This window comes from Oncorhynchus tshawytscha, linkage group LG30 (genome assembly GCF_018296145.1).
Source record: "Oncorhynchus tshawytscha isolate Ot180627B linkage group LG30, Otsh_v2.0, whole genome shotgun sequence".
Classification (NCBI taxonomy): Eukaryota; Metazoa; Chordata; class Actinopteri; order Salmoniformes; family Salmonidae; genus Oncorhynchus; species Oncorhynchus tshawytscha.
In genome coordinates, this window is record NC_056458.1 from 37,791,397 (window position 1) to 37,814,204 (window position 22,808).

Here is a 22,808-nt window from a genome sequence, read left to right on the forward strand (position 1 = left end):
CAGTTTTGCCAGTAGCCCAACTAACCCAAAATAGAGCCATACATACACTTACAGGGACAAATTGCAAATTGTATTGTCTATGATTGAGTCGAGATATCACTCTAAAAGCAACCCATCTGAAGTGGATTAGTCAGGCAGTCCTTTCAGACCAATTAATTTACTCCTTGGAAAAAAGTATTCTAATTGGCATCTCTTTAACGCACGCGCACAAGCGCAGATGCAAGCACGCACACACGCACACACACACACACACACACGCACGCACGCACGCACGCACGCACGCACACACACACACACACACACACACACACACACACACACACACACACACACACACACACACACAAACACAAACACACACACTCACATAATAAAGCAAAGTCTCGTTCATAATGGATCCAGGAACAAATACTGTACATTTTCACCACTGACTGGGCTCTGACAAGACATAAACTGTCGAACAGATGGCAATGAAAAAGAAAAGGAAACACATTTCTTCTGTGTGGATTCCAGATATCTTATGTGATTCCTGACATCTCATTGGATTCCAGACATCTCATTGGATTCCAGATATCTTATGTGATTCCTGACATCTCATTGGATTCCAGATATCTTATGTGATTCCTGACATCTCATTGGATTCCAGACATCTCATTGGATTCCAGATATCTTATGTGATTCCTGACATCTCATTGGATTCCAGACATCTCATTGGATTCCAGATATCTCAGTGGATTCCTGACATCTCATTGGACGTTCAACAGTGTATGATAATTCCACGCTATAGTCCCTGGTGCCAACGGAGATGGCGTCCTCGCGATTAGCTCTTAGGAAACTTTGCAGTATTTTGTTTTTTATGTATTATTTTTTACATTCTTTAAAAAATATATATATTTCACCTTTATTTAACCAGTTAGGCCAGTTGAGAACAAGTTCTCATTTACAACTGCGACCTGGCCAAGATAAAGCAAAGCAGTGTGACACAAACAACAACACAGGGTTGTACATGGAATAAACAAACGTACAGTCAATAACACAATATTAAAAATCTATATACAGTGTGTGCAAATGAGGTAAGATTAGGGAGGTAAGACAATAAATAGGCCGTAGTGGCGAAGTAATTACAATTTAGCAATTAAACACTGGAGAGATAGATGTGCAGAAGATGAATGTGCAAGTAGAGATACTGGGGTGCAAAGGAGCAAAATGGGCTATTTACAGATGGACTATGTACAGGTGCAATGATCTGTGAGCTGCTCTGACAGCTGATACTTAAAGTTAGTGAGGGAGATATGAGTGTCCAGCTCCAGTGATTTTTGCAATTCGTTCCAGTCATTGGCAGCAGAGAACTGGTAGTTAAGGCGACCAAAGGAGAAATTGGCTTTGGGGGTGACCAGTGAAATATAAAGTGGGGCAAAAAAGTATTTAGTCAGCCACCAATTGTGCAAGTTCTCCCACTTAAAAACATGAGAGAGGCCTATAATTTTCATCATACGTACACTTCAACTATGACAGACAAAATGAGAAAAAAAAATCCAGAAAATCACATTGTAGGATTTTTAATGAATTTATTTGCAAATTATGGTGGAAAATAAGTATTTGGTCAATAACAAAGGTTTTTATCAATACTTTGTTATATACCCTTTGTTTGCAATGACAGAGGTCAAACGTTGTCTGTAAGTCTTCACAAGGTTTTCACACACTGTTGCTGGTATTTTGGCCCATTCCTCCATGCAGATCTCCTCTAGAGCAGTGATGTTTTGGGGCTGTTGCTGGGCAACACAGACTTTCAACTCCCTCCAAAGATTTTCTATGGGGTTGAGATCTGGAGACTGGCTAGGCCACTCCAGGACCTTGAAATGCTTCTTACGAAGCCACTCCTTTGTTGCCCGGGCGGTGTGTTGGGGATCATTGTCATGCTGAAAGACCCAGCCACGTTTCATCTTCAATGACCTTGCTGATGGAAGGAGGTTTTCACTCAAAATCTCATGATACATGGCCCCATTCATTCTTTCCTTTACACGGATCAGTCGTCCTGGTCCCTTTGCAGGAAAACAGCCCCAGAGCATGATGTTTCCACCCCCATGCTTCACAGTAGGCATGGTGTTCTTTGGATGCAACTCAGCATTCTTTGTCCTCCAAATACAACGAGTTGAGTTTTTACCAAAAAGTTATATTTTGGTTTCATCTGACCATATGACATTCTCCCAATCTTCTTCTGGATCACCCAAATGCTCTCTAGCAAACTTCAGACGGGCCTGGACATGTACTGGCTTAAGCAGGGGGACACGTCTGGCCCTGCAGTAGTTGAGTCCCTGGCGGCGTAGTGTGTTACTGATGGTAGGCTTTGTTACTTTGGTCCCAGCTCTCTGCAGGTCATTCACTAGGTCCCCACTTGTGGTTCTGGGATTTTTGCTCACTGTTCTTGTGATCATTTTGACCCCACGGGGTGAGATCTTGCGTGGAGCCCCAGATCGAGGGAGATTATCAGTGGTCTTGTATGTCTTCCATTTCCTAATAATTGCTCCCACAGTTGATTTCTTCTAACCAAGCTGCTTACCTACGGCTTTACCTAGCAAAGACTTATAGATGAGCTGGAGCCAGTGGGTTTGGCGACGAATATGAAGCGAGGGCCATCCAACGAGAGCATACAGGTCACAGTGGTGGGTGGTATATGGGGCTTTGGTGACAAAACGGATGGCACTGTGATAGACTGCATCCAATTTGCTGAGTAGAGTGTTGGAGGCTAAATGTAAGAATGCTGTTCATTATCTATAGCTCAGCATACAACACCATAGTACCCTCCAAGCTCATCATTAAGCTCGAGGCCCTGGTTCTGAACCCCGCCCTGTGCAACTAGGTCCTGGACTTCCTGATGGGTCGCCCCCAGGTGGTGAAGGTAGAAAACAACCCCTCCACTTCGCTAATCCCCAACACTGGGACCCCACAAGGGTTTGTGCTCAGCCCACTCCTGCAGTTCCTTTTCACACATGACTGTGTGGCCAAGCACGCCTCTAACTCAATCATCAAGTTTGCAGACGACAGGTGAGGGCTTTGGGAGTGTGGTGCAAGGAAAATAACCTCTCCCTCGATGTCATCTAAAGAAAGGAGATGATCGTGGACTTCAGGAAACAGCAGAGGGTTCACCCCCCATCTACATCGACAGGACCGCAGTGGAGAAGGTAGAAAGCGTCAAGTTCCATGGCGTACACATCACTGACAATCTAAAATGGACCACCCACACAGTGTGGTGAAGAAGGTGCAACAGAGCCTCTTCAACCTCAGGAGGCTGAAGTAATTTGGCTTGGCACCTAAAATCTTCACAAACTTTTACAGATGCACAATTGAGAGTATCATGTCGGGCTGTATCGCCGCCTGGTACGGCAACTGCAATGTCCGCAACCGCAAGGCTCTCCAGAGGGTGGTGCGGTCTGCCCAATGCATTACCGGGGGCAAACTAGTTGCCCTCCAGGACACCTACGGCACCCAATGTCACACGAAGGTGAAAAAGATCATCGAGGACATCAACCACCCATGCCACTGCCTGTTCATCCTGCTATCATCCAGAAGGCATGGTCAGTACAGGTGCATCAAAGCTGGGACGGAGAGACTGAAAAACATCTTCTATATTGTACCTGGGCTGTGATAATACATTATGGCATTTCTCTTGCATTTCAAAGATGATGGTACAAAAAAAATATATAAAAGAAGGGTTGGTTATTTTTTGTATTATCTTTTACCAAATCTATTGTGTCATTTTCTCCTACATTCCTTTCACATTTCCACAAACCTCAAAGTGTTTCCTTTCAAATGGTGCCAAGAATATGCATATCCTTGCTTCAGGGCCTGAGTTACAGGCAGTTAGATTTGGGCATTTCAAATCCTTATTTACAATGACGGCCTACCAAAAGGCAAAAGGCCTCCTGCGGGGATGGGGGCCTGGGATAAAAAAATAAAAATAAATACAATATAAATATAGGACAAAACACACCACAACAAAAAGGACAACACAACACTACATAAAGAGAGACCTAAGACAGCAACATAGCAAGGCAGCAACAAATGACACCATAGCATGGTAGCAACACAACATAACAACAACATGGTAGCAACACAACATGGTAGCAGCACAACATGGTAGCAGCACAAAACATGGTACAAACATTATTGGGCACAGACTACATCACAAAGGGCAAGAACGTAGAGACAACAATACATCACACAAAGCAGCTACAACTGTCAGTAAAAGTGTACATGATTGAGTCTTTGAATGAAGAGATTGAGATAAAACTGTCCAGTTTGAGTGTTTGTTGCAGCTCGTTCCAGTCTCTAGCTGCAGCGAACTGAAAAGAGGAGCAACATAGGGATGTGTGTGCTTTGGGGACATTTAACAGAGTGTGACTGGCAGAACGGGTATTGTATGTGGAGGATGAGGGCTGCAGTAGATATCTCAGATAGGGGGGAGTGAGGCTTAATTAAGAGGGTTTTATAGATAAGTATCAACCACTGGGTCTTGCGGCAGGTATATAGAGATGACCACTTTATAGAGGTGTATAGAGTGTAGTGATGTGTCCAATAAGGAGTATTGCTGGCAAATCTGATGGCCTACTGGTATAGAACATCTAGCCGCTCAAGAGCACCCTTACCTGCTGATTTTATAAATGATGTCTCCGTAATCTAGCATGGGTAGGATGGTCATCTGAATCGGGGTTAGTTTGACAGCTGGGGTGAAAGAGGAGCGATTACAATAGAGGAAACCAAGTCTCTTCATTTAACTTTAGCCTGCAGCTTTGATATGTGCTGAGAGAAGAACAGTGCACCGTCTAGCCATACTCATAAGTACTTGTATGAGGTGACTACCTCAAGCTCTAAACCCTTAGAGGTAGTAATCACACCTGTGGGAAGAGGGTCATTCCTATTACCAAACCACATGACCTTTGTTTAGGATGTGTTCAGAACAAGGTTAAGGGTAGAGAAAGCTTGTTAGACAATGAGAAAGCTTTGTTGTAGAGAATTTAACACAAAATCCAGGGGTAATGATAATGTTTACATATCTTGCATTACTCATCTCATATGCATATACTATATTCTATACTATTCTACTGTATCTTAGTAACTTTAATAATGTTTACACATCTCATATGTACAGTTGAAGTCGGACGTTTACGTTTACATACACCTTAGCCAAGTACATTTAAACTCAGTTTTTCACAATTCCTGACATTTAATCCTAGTAGAAAATCCCTGTCTTAGGTCAGTTAGAATCACCACTTTATTTTAAGAATGTGAAATGTCAGAATAATAATAGAGAATAATTTATTTCAGCAATTTATTTATTTCATCACATTCCCAGTCAGTCAGAAGTTTACATACACTCAATTAGTATTTGCTAGCATTGCCTTAAAATTGTTTAACTTGGGTCAAACGTTTTGAGTAGCCTTCCACAAGCTTCCCACAATAAGTTGGGAGAATTTTGGCCCATTCCTCCTGACAGAACTGGTGTTACTGAGTCAGGTTTGTAGGCCTCCTTGCTCACATACACTTTTTCAGTACTGCCCACACAAGGGATTGAGGTCATGGCTTTGTGATGGCCACTCCAATACCTTAACTTTGTTGTCCTTAAGCTATTTTGCCACAACTTTGGAAGTATGCGTGGGGTCATTGTCCATTTGGAAGACCCATTTGCGACCAAGTTTTAACTTCCTGACTGATGTTTTGAGATGTTACTTCAATATATCCACATCATTTTTCTGCCTCATGATGCCATCTATTTTGTGAAGTGCACCAGTCCCATCTATTTTGTGATGCTGCCACCCCCGTGCTTCTCGGTTGGGATGGTGTTCTTCGGCTTGCAAGCCTCCCCCTTTTTCCTCCAAACATAACGATGGTCATTATGGCCAAACAGTTCTATTTTTCTACATTTCTCCAAAAAGTACGATCTTTGTCCCCATGTGCAGTTGCAAACCGTAGTCTCGCTTTTTTTATGGCGGTTTTGGAGCAGTGGATTCTTCCTTGCTGAGCGGCCTTTCAGGCTATGTAGATATAGGACTCGATTTACTGTGGATATAGATACTTTTGTACCTGTTTCCTCCAGCATCTTCACAAGGTTCTTTGCTGTTGTTCTGGGATTGATTTGCACTTTTCGCACCAAAGTACGTTCATCTCTAGGAGACAGAATGCGTCTCCTTCCTGAGCGGTATGACGGCTGCGTGGTCCCATGGTGTTTATACTTGCGTACTATTGTTTGTACAGATGAACGTGGTACCTTCAGGCATTTAGAAATTGCTCCCAATGATGAAGCAGACATGTGGAGGGCTGCAATTCTTTTCTGAGGTCTTGGCTGATTTCTTTTGATTTTCCCGTGATGTCAAGCAAAGAGGCACTGAGTTTGAAGGTAGGCCTTGAAATACATCCACAGGTACACCTCCAATTGACTCAAATGATGTCATTTAGCCTAGCTTCTAAAGCCATGACGTCATTTTCTGTAATTTTCCAAGCTGTTTAAAGGCACAGTCAATTTAGTGTATGTAAACTTCTGACCCACTGGAATTGTGAAACAGTGAATTATAAGTGAAATAATCTGTCTGTAAACAATTGTTTGAAAAATTACTTGTGTCATGCACAAAGTAGATGTCCTAACCGACTTGCAAAACAAAACAAAACAAAACAAAAGTTTTGTTAACAAGAAATTTGTGGAGTGGTTGTAAAACGAGTTTTAATGACTCCAATCTAAGTGTATGTAAACTTCTGACTTCAACTGTATACACTGTACTCTATATTATTCTACTGTATCTTAGTTCATGCCGCTCTGACATCGCTCGTACATGTATGTACTGTATATATTCTTCATGTCATTCCTGACTTAGATTTGTGTGTATTTGGTATATGTTGTGAAATTGATATTTCTTGTTAGATATTACTGCACTGTCGGAGCTAGAAGCACAAGCATCTCGCTACACCCGCAATAACATCTGCTAAACATTTATGTGACCATTAAAATGTGTTTTGATATGCTGTTCGAGAAGGATTATGGTTATTTTTCCTCCAGGAGCACGTTGCATTCGTTGAACTGTCAGGGTAAGGTAATGAATGTGTTTTCTACTTAAAACACCCACCACTATTTTACCTCTGAAGGATCCGCCCCTTTATTTCAATTTTCGCCTAAAATGACATACCCAAATCTATCTGCCTGTAGCTCAGGACCAGAAGCAAGGATATGCATATTCTTGATACCATTTGAAAGGGAACATTTTGACGTTTGTGTAAATGTGAAATTAATGTAGGAGAATATAATACATTAGATCTGGTAAAAGATAATACAAAGAAAAAAACAGCCGTTTTTTTTGTATTTTTTTTGTACCGTCATCTTTGAAATGCCATAGAAAAACCATAATGTATTATTCCAGTCCAGGTGCAATTTAGATTTTTGCCACTAGATGGCGGCAGTGTATGTGCAAAGTTTTAGACTGATCCAATGAAGCATTACATTTTGTTCAACATTTTGTATCAGGACCTCCCAAATGTTGTTTATTAATAACTTTTCAAGTTCATAACTGTGCACTCACCTCAAACAATAGCATGATATTCTTTCACTGTAATGGCTACCATAAATTGGACAGTGCAGATAGATTAACAAGAATTTGAGCTTTCCGCCAATATCAGATATGTTAATGCCCTGAGAAATGTTCTTGTTACTTACAACCTCATGGTAATCTCATTAGACTATGTTAGCTCAACCGTCCCGTGGGTGAGACACCGATCTGTAGAGATCCTTAAGAGGTTATTAATTTCTTTAATTTCCTTGATTTTCAAGAATTCTAGATGATTCAATAAAATGCAACTATTGCTGCAATAGCAAATGTTGTTTATTTATTGTTTGATGAGGTCTCGGGCCACAAGCATAGCCTGCGTTCGTTAGCTCTAATCAATATCACATCTTAAAAATCCATTACAAACATTATCTACAGTACACATAGCTATAGCCCGGATTCAGAATGGTACCATTCCTTATTAATCAGTTATATACCAGAAGACACTGAAAATAAGCGAATTGGGAGGGATAAAAAGTCAATAGCTTGAAGACAAACGTGAGGTAAAGACAGACACTAAACCTGTGTGACCTTTATGTGCCCTGTAAAGAAAGCACATATTGTCAGAGTTCTGTTGCTTCATGCTCTCCTAATGTGCATCTGACCCATACGATGAGTGCAGCAGCAAACAGTGTCTGTATCTCAAATGGCACCCTGGCTATTCCCTATATAGTGCATTACTTTTGACCAGAGCAGCATGGGCCATGGTTAACAGTAGTGCACTATAGGCTTATAGGGAATAGGGCGCCATTGGAGACTCAAACCAATGTTTTTTACTGTAAAGCCCTGACTCAATGTGCACACTAAATCCTCATTCACCTCCAAAGTGACTCATTAACTGGCTATTGATTGGCTTTCCCAGGGACCACTGCAGGCCAAGTAGAGCTATTGGAAATCACAAGATAAGAGGGGAAATGAAAATAAAACAGGCCTGTCCTCTCAGGGCCCAGACGCTGCCGACAACAACAAAATAGTCACCTGGGATATCGTCATCGAACAGCCCAAGCCCAGGCCTCATTCGAATGCAAATTCAATGCGCCCGGACTCCTTCATGCCCTGCCACATCGATGGACATAGGTAAGCATACTTCAGAGGACACAGGACTGCCGATAGGTCAATATGGCCCCCAAATATATGGCAGTGGTATTGTGATTAAGCTAAGTTCCGGCAGATAGAATTAGATGGATCTACAATAGGCAGATGTTGTGCATGAAAAAAAAGTTGGATTTTAGCATGTGTTTGCATTGGCTTTAGTACTTATAACACAAATGATAATCAGGGTATGAACGTAAAGTTGCAGACTGACAGAGGGAACTTAATTTCAATAGAAATGGTTGTAATAACTTTCCACTGGTTGACCTGCTTGCTGATGCACTCTCATCCATTGTCCCTTAGAATTGATGTCAATGCATTCCCGGTACTGTTCATCTCGCGCTGTCATGTGTAGTCTAAAAATTTAATTGGATTAAAGTTGTCTATGTAGGCTATTCATGTTCAGATGAGAGCTTGCATTTATTAGCAATCACGCTTCTTCACATTCATAGTTAGATCAAGTCATTAAGTTGCTTACTTTGCCTAAAGGAGACTGTTTGGTTTGTAAATGTTTATTGTATCTCATTTTTAGGTGTCTTTTTGTTTCATGTGTGGATCCACCCATTGATGTCAGTTTCCTCTTTCAGGCTATTTAAACATTGCTGTCTCGACTCGTACCCTCTGCGTTTGCCTGTCAAAATCTCCAACTAGGAAACATGAAGCGCCCGACCCTCTACCTTACGAGAAAAAACAAAGTAACCATTTTACATTCCTTTAACCTAACTTTAGCATTACCTCTTAAAGATGATCACCTTGTAGTTTAGCTTTTAATAAACACATGGATGAATTAAAAACAGAGAAATTAGTGTGGACTCCAAAACAAGTTTAAATTGGCACCAAAATCAAATAAATGGTTGTGACCAAGAGCTCTCATACATGCTCTTTTCTTTTGTGATCAACAATGACATTAGCAGAAAACATTGCTGCAATTATAAAACATACTTAATAAGGAAAGAGTTTTAATCTTATAACTTGTTTTTACTTTGTTGATATGTTGGCTTACACAAGCATGCACACATTCAAGCATACAACTTTTCTATTTCTCTATCTCTCACACATGAAAAACATACTCTAGCCAAGACTGGAACATAACATCATAAATCCATCCTTAGACTCCATGGATGAGCATAGAATTTGACTGCTATAGTGAGCTTGCCTGCAGTGACTGGATAGGAAGTTGACTGTGATCAGAAACAGTGTGGCTGGAAAATGACAACCAAGGGCTTATTTATGAAACTCAGTAGAAATCTGCAGGAAGCAGAAGAATTCATGTGTCTGAGAAATGTTTCAAAGAAAGAGTGTGATAAATCTGGAGAAAAGGATGAGCAACAGATACATATGGTCGTTTCTCAAATGGCACCCTTTTCCTTTAATAGTGCACTACTCTTGACCCAGAGCCCTGGTAAATGTTAGTGCACTTTAAAAGGGAATAGGGTGCCATTTTGGATGCAATCTCCTCAGAGGCCCAGCTCCACGGCTTCATTACTTCCGATGCCATTTTGAGGGTTTACTCTTATTTTCTGGGACTGAAATCAGCTATATTTTTCTCTTAGCAACAGCATTTTTTACGTTATGACTCTCATGGACTTATATTGAACAGTGTAGACAGGCCAGCAGCCCCCGTTGACCCGAAATATCTACTACAACAGATAATGCACATTTAACAGTTCAAGGAAACAGTGCAGCAAATATTGGAACATCCACTCAAAAACATTCTACTCATGGTGTCCATGTTGGTTCTCTATGTACAGTAATCAACTTGATTGCTGATAAGGATATGATATTTCCCCTCCAACAATGGGTTTCAGACATGACCTAATTCCGAAGCAGATAGTCTATGGTGTGCAGTATTTTGCTCTTTGCTTTAAAAGCAATGGTCTACTAGGAATGTAGCTTCCGAGTGGCACAGCAGTCTAAGGCACTGCATCTCAGTGCTTGAGGCGTCACTATAGACACCCTGATTTGATTCCAGGTTGTATCACAACTGGCTGTGATTGGGAGTCCCATAGGGCGACGCACAATTGGCTCAGCGTCATCCAGGTTTGGCCGGTGTAGGTCGTCATTTTAAATAAGAATTTGTTCTTAACTGACTTTCCTATTTAAATATAAAATATACAAAAAATACAAAATGTGCCACAATCTCACTAGCTGACAGAAATTGTGCTAATGATTCATTCTTCTGTTGCGGACCAAAAAACTCCAAACAGTATTGTGGAAAAGTAGCTATGCACTTAACCTGAAATAACCTCAATAAAACTGCACAACATTTAGGCTGAAAATGTGAAATATTAAATATTAATACAGGATAAGGGTGACGGAAGGCATCCCCTGACCATGAAATTGTGTGAGGAGGAGAATATAGACACTTCCTAGAAAATACAAACTGAAAAGTTTAGGTTAGTTTTTGGATCATTGAGGAACTTTTCGAATGTTGACAATTCTGTTAAAGGGATAATTCACAGAAATGACTAAATTACATGTTTTTTTCCTTACCCTGTAAGCAGTGCAGTGCATGGATTGCTGTCATAGCATGGATTGCTGTCATAGCATGGATGGCTGTCATAGCATGGATTGCTGTCATAGCTTGTCCACAGACTGCTTACAGGGTGAGGACACCAATATGTAATTTAGTAATGTGGGTGAACTATAGCAATATCCGCAAATCCTATTATTCGGGCTAATTAATCAAACCGTTATTTGGATAATGAAACATTTCTTTCCGCTTGTAAAGTATTGACCGCCTTTCAGTTATACTGGGCCGAGCTGTAAACATGTTTTACACCCGACTGGAATCCCTGGAATGTTTGTGTTGTTTTCATGTGCTGGACATTAGTATGGGTGGCACCACATGCGGACCAAGTTCCCTGTCTCTCAATAAACTGCCTTCAATTCACCTTAAAACAACACTCTGACTACATCCCAAATGGCCCATAGGGCTCTGGTTAAAACGAATGCACCACATAGGGAATATGTTGCCATTTTGGAAACACCACAGTGAAACAGTTCTGTCCCTCTGCCTCCACAGAATTAATACCCATGAGAATATTTTGCTCTCATTGTTAATATGAGCTGATCTTTCTACCTTGAGTGTAATTGTATTCTGTCATCCTGCCTCTCCAAACCGTGTAGCGCAAAAGAGAGACAAATATCTCCGAGCCTCGCTAAGATGAAGTGAGGAGAATTATCCAGAGCTTGACAGACAGCTCAAAGCCTTATCTGTATACCATGCACTCTCAGTACATCTTCATATAGTGCAAGTATAGATATAGACAGCTACACCTTTACTCAGAGTTAGATAGCACAATGGTTATCTCATCCAGCACAGCATTGTTACACTCTACGACATGGATGTGAGTATCCTGCACCAACACTGAGAGAGGTATGGGGGGGTGTATGTGTGAGGCATATGACAATGAGCATCATAATCAACTACTACTCTCCATGTAGATGAATTGAAAACATAGATATATGATCGATAATCTCTGCCATTTTGAAGAGAGATGAAAACGTCCATGAAAGTTAATGTGTTCTCAGACCAGGGGTACATTCCCAGCAGATTGGAAAGGGACTGTAAGGGCCCACAGGCAAGAGGAGCCGTAAATCTCCAGTTTCCATTAAAGGGGAGGGACACGCGCTGATACACTCTTTTCAGTCACAAAGGACCCATGGATGTGATCTGCTGAGGAGGGAAAGTGTTATGTCCCATCTGGGCTACATTTAGCCAACATCTGCTGGCTGTCCACAGCGCTTCCCCCTCCCTACCCTAACCACAGGTCTGGAATACCATTAGCTACCTGCTCCTTCCTCAATAATACACAATAACCTCTCTCTCTCTCTCTCTCTCTCTCTCTCTCTCTCTCTCTCTCTCTCTCTCTCTCTTTCTCTCTCTCTGTTTCTCTCTCTCTCTCTCTCTCTCTCTGTCTCTCTCTCTCTCTCTCTCTCTGTTTCTCTCTCTCTCTCTCTCTCGCTCTCTCTCTCATCTTGTTTTGTAATTGGTAACCCCCCTCCCCCTATGTTGATGATTGGTCGCCTGACCTTTGATACTGAGCCAGTATTATTTTTATCTATGTTATTACCATCTGTAATTAGGCATGTATGCTATGTTGACCAATGGATGCTCCTTTTCCCCAGACCTCTACTAAATCATCTGTGATAGCAGTGGTGTGGTTCACACTGGGCTACCTCTCCCCCTTTTACAATGGCTACCTCTCTACAATGGCTACCTTTCTACAATGGCTACCTTTCTACAATGGCTACCTCTCTACAATGGCTACCTCTCTACAATGGCTACCTCTCCCCTTTTTACAATGGCTACATCTCTACAATGGCTACCTTTCTACAATGGCTACTTCTCCCCTTTTTACAATGGCTACCTCTCTACAATGGCTACCTCTCCCCTTTTTACAATGGCTACCTCTCTACAATGGCTACCTTTCTACAATGGCTACTTCTCCCCTTTTTACCTCTCAATGGCTACCTCTCTACAATGGCTACCTCTCCCCTTTTTACAATGGCTACCTCTCTACAATGGCTACCTTTCTACAATGGCTACCTCTCTACAATGGCTACCTCTCCCCTTTTTACAATGGCTACCTCTCTACAATGGCTACCTTTCTACAATGGCTACTTCTCCCCTTTTTACAATGGCTACCTTTCTACAATGGCTACTTCTCCCCTTTTTACAATGGCTACCTCTACTATGGCTACCTCTCTACAATGGCTACCTCTCCCCTTATTACAATGGCTACCTCTCTACAATGGCTACCTCTCTACAATGGCTACCTCTCCCCTTTTTACAATGGCTACCTCTACAATGGTACTAGGAGATTATTCAAGGTCGGTATATTTTTCTATTAATGCTTCTACAGGTCTTATGTGTGAACAATTAGAACAACAGGGAAGCTTCTGCTGGTTTTATGTGTGAACAATTAGAACAACAGGGAAGGTTCTGCTGGTTTTATGTGTGAACAATTAGAACAATAGGGAAGCTTCTGCTGGTTTTATGTGTGAACAATTAGAACAACAGGGAAGCTTCTGCTGGTTTTATGTGTGAACAATTAGAACAACAGGGAAGCTTGTGCTGGTTTTATGTGTGAACAATTGGAACAACAGGGAAGCGTGTGCTGGTTTTATGTGTGAACAATTAGAACAACAGGGAAGCTTCTGCTGGTTTTATGTGTGAACAATTAGAACAATAGGGAAGCTTCTGCTGGTTTTATGTGTGAACAATTAGAACAACAGGGAAGCTTCTGCTGGTTTTATGTGTGAACAATTAGAACAACAGGGAAGCTTCTGCTGGTTTTATGTGTGAACAATTAGAACAACAGGGAAGCTTCTGCTGGTTTTATGTGTGAACAATTAGAACAACAGGGAAGCTTGTGCTGGTTTTATGTGTGAACAATTAGAACAACAGGGAAGCTTGTGCAGCCATTCTCTGAAACCACAAAGGCCTTCCTTGAGGCCAAAATCAAGTCTGAGGTTCTCACCTCTATTCCAATGAAACAACTAGAAGAATGAGCCCTGCGGTATGCTGGGAATTATAGGCCTGTTTACATGTAAATATGTTGCTGACCGCTCTTCTCTGGGATTTATTTACTCTTTCTATTTTTACCATGTCTAATTTGTAAAAGGATTAAAACACGCCTCGCTCAGTCACACTTACAATATGTTTACAAAGATGCTGTAAAGACATGCTAGTGCCACCATACAATTACAGCATTCTTGATGCTTTTGATAGCACAATGCCAATGCTTCAGGCTGGAAACATAAACCTGCTCTTTTCCTTAGAGGACATTCATCCTATCTACAATGGTTATCAGCGACACCATGTCTGCATCCCAAATGGCAGCCTATTCCCTATATAGTGCACTATTTCTGACTGGAATCCTGTTGGCCTTGTAATGCACTAATAGGGAATAGGGTGCCATTTGGGACATGTTCATAAACATGCCTTTTTCCTTCGAGAACATTCCTCCTATCTGAGATTATCACCTCATCTGTGGCAGTGGAAGTGTGTGTGTGTGCGTGTGTGTGTGCGTGCACGTGTGTGAGAGAGACTGTGATGTGGTGTGATGTGATGTGTCAGTGGAACTGTAGCGGTGGGTTGACATGTAAGGCAGCTTCTCTCTGATTAACATCACCTGGCTGTCCTGTGTGGCTAGATTAGATGGCAGTGGGATGCTGGGGAGCTAACAAGGGGAGGGACACTCACACTTCATTAACAGGTAGCCTACTATCTCTCTCTCTCTCTGTCTCTCTGTCTCTCTCTCTGTGTGATGACACCACACCGACTAACAGATGGAGTGGCAGTAAACAAACGGAGAGGAACCAGAGTCTACGCCAGGGGACCAGATAGTACTAGTAAAGAAAAAGACAACTAAATTGCAAACAACTTGAGTGTTGGGCCATCAGCATGTGTTGGAGTTGATTCAGTAACCGCTAAAATATCTATATCACTATAGCTAACCTCACAGCTGTATTTCTGTGTTTCTAGTTATGAAGTGGGATATGATGCAGGGTAAGTGTAACTGCAGAAATCAATAATTGTCTACTCATCAATTGGGGCAATGTGCTGTTGACTGCAGCAGATTTTTATGATTATCCTCAGCTTTCTTTGTTGTCGCTACCTGCACCTGTAAACCATGTAGACAGGCACAGAATGGTCCATTTGGCGTCTAGAGTCTCTAAACCCACTAGGGGGTAATGAAGAGCTGCACTCAATAACCACTCTCTATGTCATTCTCTCTCTGTCGCTCTCTGTCTGTCTGTCTCTCTCTCTGTCTCTGTCTCTCTGTCTCTCACTCTGTCGCTCTCTGTCTCTCTCTGTCTGTCTCTCTCTGTCTCTCTCTCTGTCACTCTCTCTCTGTCACTCCCTCTGTCTGTCTCTCTCTCTCTCTGTCTCTCTCTGTCACTCTCTCTCTCTCAATTCAATTCAATTCAAGGGCTTTATTGGCATGGGAAACATGTGTTAACATTGCCAAAGCAAGTGAGGTAGATAATATATAAAGTGAAATAAACAATAAAAATTAACAGTAGACATCACACATACAGAAGATTCAAAACAATAAAGACATTACAAATGTCATATTATATATATATATATATACAGTGTTTTAACAATGTACAAATGATAAAGGACACAAGATAAAATAAATAAGCATAGATATGGGTTGTATTTACAATGGTGCGTGTTCTTCACTGGTTGCCCTTTTCTCGTGGCAACAGGTCACAAATCTTGCTGCTTTGATGGCACACTGTGGAATTTCACCCAGTAGATATCGGAGTTTTTCAAAATTGGATTTGTTTTCGAATTCTTTGTGGATCTGTGTAATCTGAGGGAAATATGTCTCTCTAATATGGTCATACATTGGGCAGGAGGTTAGGAAGTGCAGCTCAGTTTCCACCTCATTTTGTGGGCAGTGAGCACATAGCCTGTCTTCTCTTGAGAGCCATGTCTGCCTACGGCGGCCTTTCTCAATAGCAAGGCTATGCTCGCTGAGTCTGTACATAGTCAAAGCTTTCCTTAATTTTGGGTCAGTCACAGTGGTCAGGTATTCTGCCGCTGTGTACTCTCTGTGTAGGGCCAAATAGCATTCTAGTTTGCTCTGTTTTTTTGTTAATTCCAATGTGTCAAGTAGTTATCTTTTTGTTTTCTCATGATTTGGTTGGGTCTAATTGTGCTGCTGTCCTGGGACTCTGTAGGGTGTGTTTGTGAACAGAGCCCCAGGACCAGCTTGCTTAGGGGACTCTTCTCCAGGTTCATCTCTCTGTAGGTGATGGCTTTGTTGTGGAAGGTTTGGGAATCGCTTCCTTTTAGGTGGTTATAGAATTTAACAGCTCTTTTCTGGATTTTGATAATTAGTGGGTCATTTTGATAATTATTCTGCTCTGCATGCATTATTTGGTGTTCTCTCTCTGTCTCTCGTTCGCTCTCTCACTCGCTCGCTGTCTCTCTCTCTCTCTCTCTCTCTCTCTCGCATTACAAAAAACAATGAGTGCCTCCATTCTTAACCAACATTAGATTGTGTTACCTTTCATTGTCACTTAATTGGAATGAAAGTACGTGAATTGTATTCAGTGATCTATCTGCTGTCAGGCGTGTTGCCAGGGTCCTTCCACTTGATAATTTATCCTAGGAGGATGCCACAGACTAGTGAAGTTGCTTGCAATACAAAAATGGTAAACACATTTGTCAAAACACAATCATTGTGTGTGTGAGCGTTCCGCTGCGCTTAGTGTTTACTATTAAAACATTAATGGCATGAAGACATGTTTTATTACATTTTATAGGGCATGATAATGTCACAAGGCAATCACTAGGGAAGATCTTCCATCGTATTACTAGAGGAGAAAACATACGGTAGTTAAGTATCCATACATAAGTCTATGTTACATAACACATCCTGTGTAACCAATTCAGATTTACATTGATTTATTCATTGAAAAAGACACAAATAATTCACCCCTTGAAGACTTCAGTCTGAGAGTTACATATACAGTTGAAGTCGGAAGTTTACATAAACTTAGGTTGGAGTCATTAAAACTTGTTTAACTCCACAAATTTCTTGTTAACAAACTATAGTTTTGGCAAGTCGGTTAGGACATCTACTTTGTGCATGACACAAGTCATTTTTCAAACAATTGTTTATAGACAGAATATTTCATTTATAATTCACTGTATCACAAATCCAGTGGGTCAGAAGTTTACATACACTAAGTTGACTGTGCCTTTAAACAGCTTGGAAAATTCCAGAAAATTATGTCATGGCTTTAGAAGCTTCTGATAGGCTAATTGACATCATTTGAGTCCATTGGAGGTGTACCTGTGCATGTATTTCAAGGCCTACATTCAAACTCAGTCCCTCTTTGCTTGACATCATGGGAAAATCAAAAGAAATCAGCCAAGACCTCAGAAAAAAATGGTAGACGTCCACAAGTCTGGTTCATCCTTGGGAGCAATTTCCAAATGTCTGAAGGTACCACGTTCATCTGTACAAACAATAGTACACAAGTATAAATACAATGAGACCACGCTTCCGTCATACCACTCAGGAAGGAGACGCATTCTGTCTCCTAGAGATTAATGTACTTTGGTGCGAAAAGTGCAAATCAATCCCAGAACAACAGCTTAGGACCTTGTGAAGATACTGGAGCAAGGAAGAAGCCACTGCTCCAAAGCCGCAATAAAAAAGCCAGACTATGGTTTGCAACTACACATGGGGAAAAATATCATACTTTTTGAAGAAATATCCTCTGGGTCTGATGGAAAACAAATAGAACTGTTTGGCCATAATAACCATCGTTATGTTTGGAGGAAACAGGGGGAGGCTTGCAAGCCGAAGAACATCATCCCAATTGTGAGGCATGGGGGTGGCAGCATCATGTTGTGGGGGTGCTTTGCTGCAGGAGGGACTGGTGCATTTCACAAAATAGATGGCGTCACGAGGAAGAAAAATTATGTGGATATATTGAAGCAACATCTCAAGACATCAGTCAGGAAATTAAAGCTTGGTCTCAAATGCGTCTTCCAAATGGACAATGACCCTAAGCATACATCCAAAGTTGTGGCAAAATGGCTTAAGGACAAAGCTATTGGAGTGGCCATCACAAAGCCCTGACCTCAATCCTATAGACAATGTGTGGCCAGAACTCAAAAAGCGTGTGCGAGCAAGGAGGCCTACAAACCTGACTCAGTTACACCAGCTCTGTCAGGAGGAATGTGCCAAAATTCTTGTGGAAGCCTACACAAAATGTTAAACAATTTAAAGGCAATGCTACCAAATACTAATTGAGTGTATGTAAACTTCTGACCCACTGGGAATGTGTTGAAATAAAAGCTGAAATAAATCATTCTCTCTCCTATTATTCTGACATTTAACATTCTTAAAATAAAGTGGTGATCCTAACTAACCTAAGACAGGGAATGTTTACTAGGATTAAATGTCAGGAATTGTGAAAAACTGAGCTTAAATCTATCTGGCTAAGGTGTATGTAAACTTCCCACTTCAACTGTAGGTGTTTGTCTCTTAGATGGCTATCTCATGTATTTTCTGGCCGTGACCCATCGACATTTGCCTCTTTATCTATATTTATATGATCTTATAAATTGCTTAAATTATATTATTGAAATGCACAGTTGGCTATGGCTGCATTGATCAGACATTCATGGAACTATTCTGACAGATTAATTCATAGGGGAACAGACCAGTATGCTGAGTTGAACAATTATGAACATCTGTGCTCTTACAACTGAGCTGCACGGCTGGGATGAACTGGGATGGGCTGTGATGGGCTGGGATGGACTGGGATGGACTGTGATGGACTGGGATGAACTGGGATGGACTGGGACAGACTGGGATGAACTGGGATGGACTGGGATGGACTGGGATGAACTGGGATGGACTGGGATGGGCTGGGATGAACTGGGATTGACTGGGATGGGATGGGCTGGGATGAACTGGGATGGACTGGGATGGGCTGGGATGAACTGGGATGGACTGGGATGGGCTGGGATGAACTGGGATGAACTGGGATGGACTGGGATGGGCTGGGATGGGCTGGGATGAACTGGGATGGGCTGGGATGGGCTGAGATGAACTGGGATGGACTGAGATGGACTGGGATGGGCTGGGATGAACTGGGATGGACTGGGATGAACTGGGATGGACTGGGATGGGCTGGGATGAACTAGGATGGACTGGGTTAGGCTGGGATGGGCTGGGATGAACTGGGATGGACTGGGATGGGCTGGGATGAACTGGGATGGACTGGGATGGACTGGGATGGACTGGATGGGCTGGGATGAACTGGGATGGACTGGGATGGGCTGGGATGAACTGGGATGGACTGGGATGGGCTGGGATAGACTGGGATGGACTGGGATGGACTGGGATGGACTGGATGGGCTGGGATGGACTGGGATGGGCTGGGATGACTGGGATGGACTGGGGTGGACTGGGATGGACTGGGATGGGCTGGGATGGGCTAGGATGGACTGGGATGGACTGGGATGGGCTGGGATGGACTGGGATGGACTGGGAGGGACTGGTATGGGCTGGGATGGACTGGGATGGGATGGGATGGATGGGATGAGACGGGCTGGGATGGGCTGGGATGGGTCAGGCAATGTGCATTAGTCTCACGTACACTCCATACACTTCAGAGAGGCAGGGTTAAATTAATTCAAACACTAGTGTTGTGTGCTAGACTGTAAGGCTCAAACACAGCGAATGAGATGATGCAGCCACTAAACACTATTGCTTCTACTTTACTGTTATGTGATTGTATGATGAGACAGGTAACATGGTGGGACAGACACGGAATAGAAACCATATGGATACTAAAAAAAAATACTTATTTTCCACCATCATTTGCAAATAAATTCATTAAAAATGCTACAATGTAATTTTCTGGATTTATTTTCCTCATTTTGTCTGTCATAGTTGAAGTGTACCTATGATGAAAATTACAATCCTCTTGCATCTTTTTAATTGGGAGAACTTGCACAATTGGTGGCTGACTAAATACTTTTTTGCCCCACTGTAAGTGGAGCCTCTCTCTCTTCATCACCAAAGGCTTCTCCATTGAATGGCTCTTTAAAGTGCTTTCCATTACAAACGTTTAATTAAACAACGATGAGGTTTGGATCTTATTATCGTGTCAGACAAAGTTAAATATTAATGTAGCTACCGATGTACCAGAATGTTCCAAATGGTTTCACGTTAGACTACTTAGACAATACTTACTAGGCCCATTGTCACACCGTGACCTTAGTTATCTATGTTTTCTTTATATTTTGGTTATGTCAGGGTGTGACTAGGGTGGGTACGCTAGTTTTTGTATTGTCTAGGGTTTTTGTATGTCTAGTGTTGTTGTACGTCTAGGGTTTTTTGTATTTCTATGTTGGCCTGATATGGTTCTCAATCAGAGACAGCTGTTTATCGTTGTCTCTGATTGGGTATCATATTTTCGTAGCCCTTTCCCTTTTGTGTTTCGTGGGATCTTATTCTATGTTTAGTTGCCTGTCTGCACTATTCGTATAGCTTCACGTTTCATTCGTTTTGTTGTGTTGTTAGTTTGTTCAGTGTTCCTTCTTTAATAAAAGAAGAATGTACGCATACCACGCTGCACCTTGGTCCGATTCATATGACGATCGTGACACTCATGATGGCCACAATATGTATCTTATTTCTAAAACAAACCCAGATCTTATGGTTAGCTTAGACAAAGACTTATTAATGGCTACAATATGTATCTTTTTTCTGAAAGAAACTCATAGCCTTTAGTTACAAAACATAAAGAACTGTAAAAAAATAGCAGAAGCAATATACAGTATGTGTATCTTTACTTTGTGTGTGTGTGTGTGTGTGTGTGTGTGTGTGTGTGTGTGTGTGTGTGTGTGTGTGTGTGTGTGTGTGTGTGTGTGTGTGTGTCTGTGGTTGGGTGTGTGTGAGTGTGTGTTGTGTGTGTGAGTGTGTGTGTGTGTGTGTGTGTGTGTGTGTGTGTGTGTACGTCTGTGGTTGGGTGTGAGTGTGTGTGTGTGTGTGTGTGTGTGTGTGTGTGCGTGTGTGTACGTCTGTGGTTGGGTGTGTGTGTGTGTTTGGCGGTGGGTGTTTGGTTGGGAAGTTTCCCGCTCCCCATGGCAGCTTTCTGTGTTTTATTAGATAACACACATAAAACAAAGTACCACATTACAAGCCTCTAATTATTCATTTGATGGAACGAGCACTTGTGGTTTACAGGCCAAACACAAATAAAATGGAGGGCAGAAAATGTCCCACATAACATCAGCCACAAGTGCAAACATTACATCCATCATGGCCTGTTGGTTGGTCAGTATAACTAATGTTCACTGGCGCAGACCAAATGGGCTCGTCTGTATAGTTACAGCAGTATTAACACTAAAGATGCACATCTCCGATGCCAAACAACACACAGTCTTACACAAACAAACAAACAAACACGCACACACACATCCACAGCCACATACACACACACACACACACACACACACACTCACTCACTCACTCACTCACTCACTCACTCACTCACTCACTCACTCACTCACTCACTCACTCACTCACTCACTCACTCACTCACTCACTCACTCACTCACTCACTCACTCACTCACTCACTCACTCACCACTCACTCACTCACTCACTCACTCACTCACTCACTCACTCACTCACAATCCATTAGACAGTGTGGCTGTTGTAGCCCCCCTCCTCCTGCATTCCTTCTATTCTCCCGTCACTACTCAATCTGCTCAGGCATCGTTTGAGCTGGCGGGGAAGGATATGGTCTCAGTTGTCTCAGTTGATGAATGCCACTGGACTCCCAATCTGGCGTACACCAAACTAACTCCTTGCAGACGTAGGGACTGTCAATCAATGGGTTAGTCTAACGCTTGATCAAAAGATCCATGGCTAGTAGTGGTATCGTCTCAGATATATCAGATCTTGGAGCATCGTAAGCTAGTCATAAAAATACATTTGGGGAAGGTCCTCGTTAGACAGACAACTCACCCAACAAATCACAGGTTTGTGTAGGCAGGGCTTACAATAGCCTTTGATTGTGCTCATTCTTATCTAGGGCAGCAAGCGGATACGGCAGTGATGTTACCGGTGACACTCTTCCCATTTTCCGAGTCGTCCACTCTGTCCAAACCGATGCTGCAACTTGTACACGCGTGTTATACTGGAGCACTGTTACATTGCCGGAAGCAACCCGTCTGTCCAGAGAGACTAGTAGTGGTAAATCAACTTGATGTACCTAGCGCCTCTCACTCACCTAAAATGAGTCCTGTCACGGCATGCTGCATCGGACGACAACCTAATTGGCAGTGCATTAACAAGCATTTGCCTTTCGGGCAATTTGACTTAACCCTTGTGTAGTCTTACCATTCTGTATAATCCCCTTGTCCTAATGGTCAAAAATGACCCGCCTTCACTAAACCCCTAAAATAAAGCAGCTTAATTAAATTTTAAACCCTAAATCTGTTTTGCATGAAGAAACAACCTGTCATTCATCACAAAATTTGTGAATATCTGGGTTTTCCCTCTTCACAATGCAGAAAGACTGCATTTAATCACTGGACACCACTCATTTTTATTACAACACAACTGTC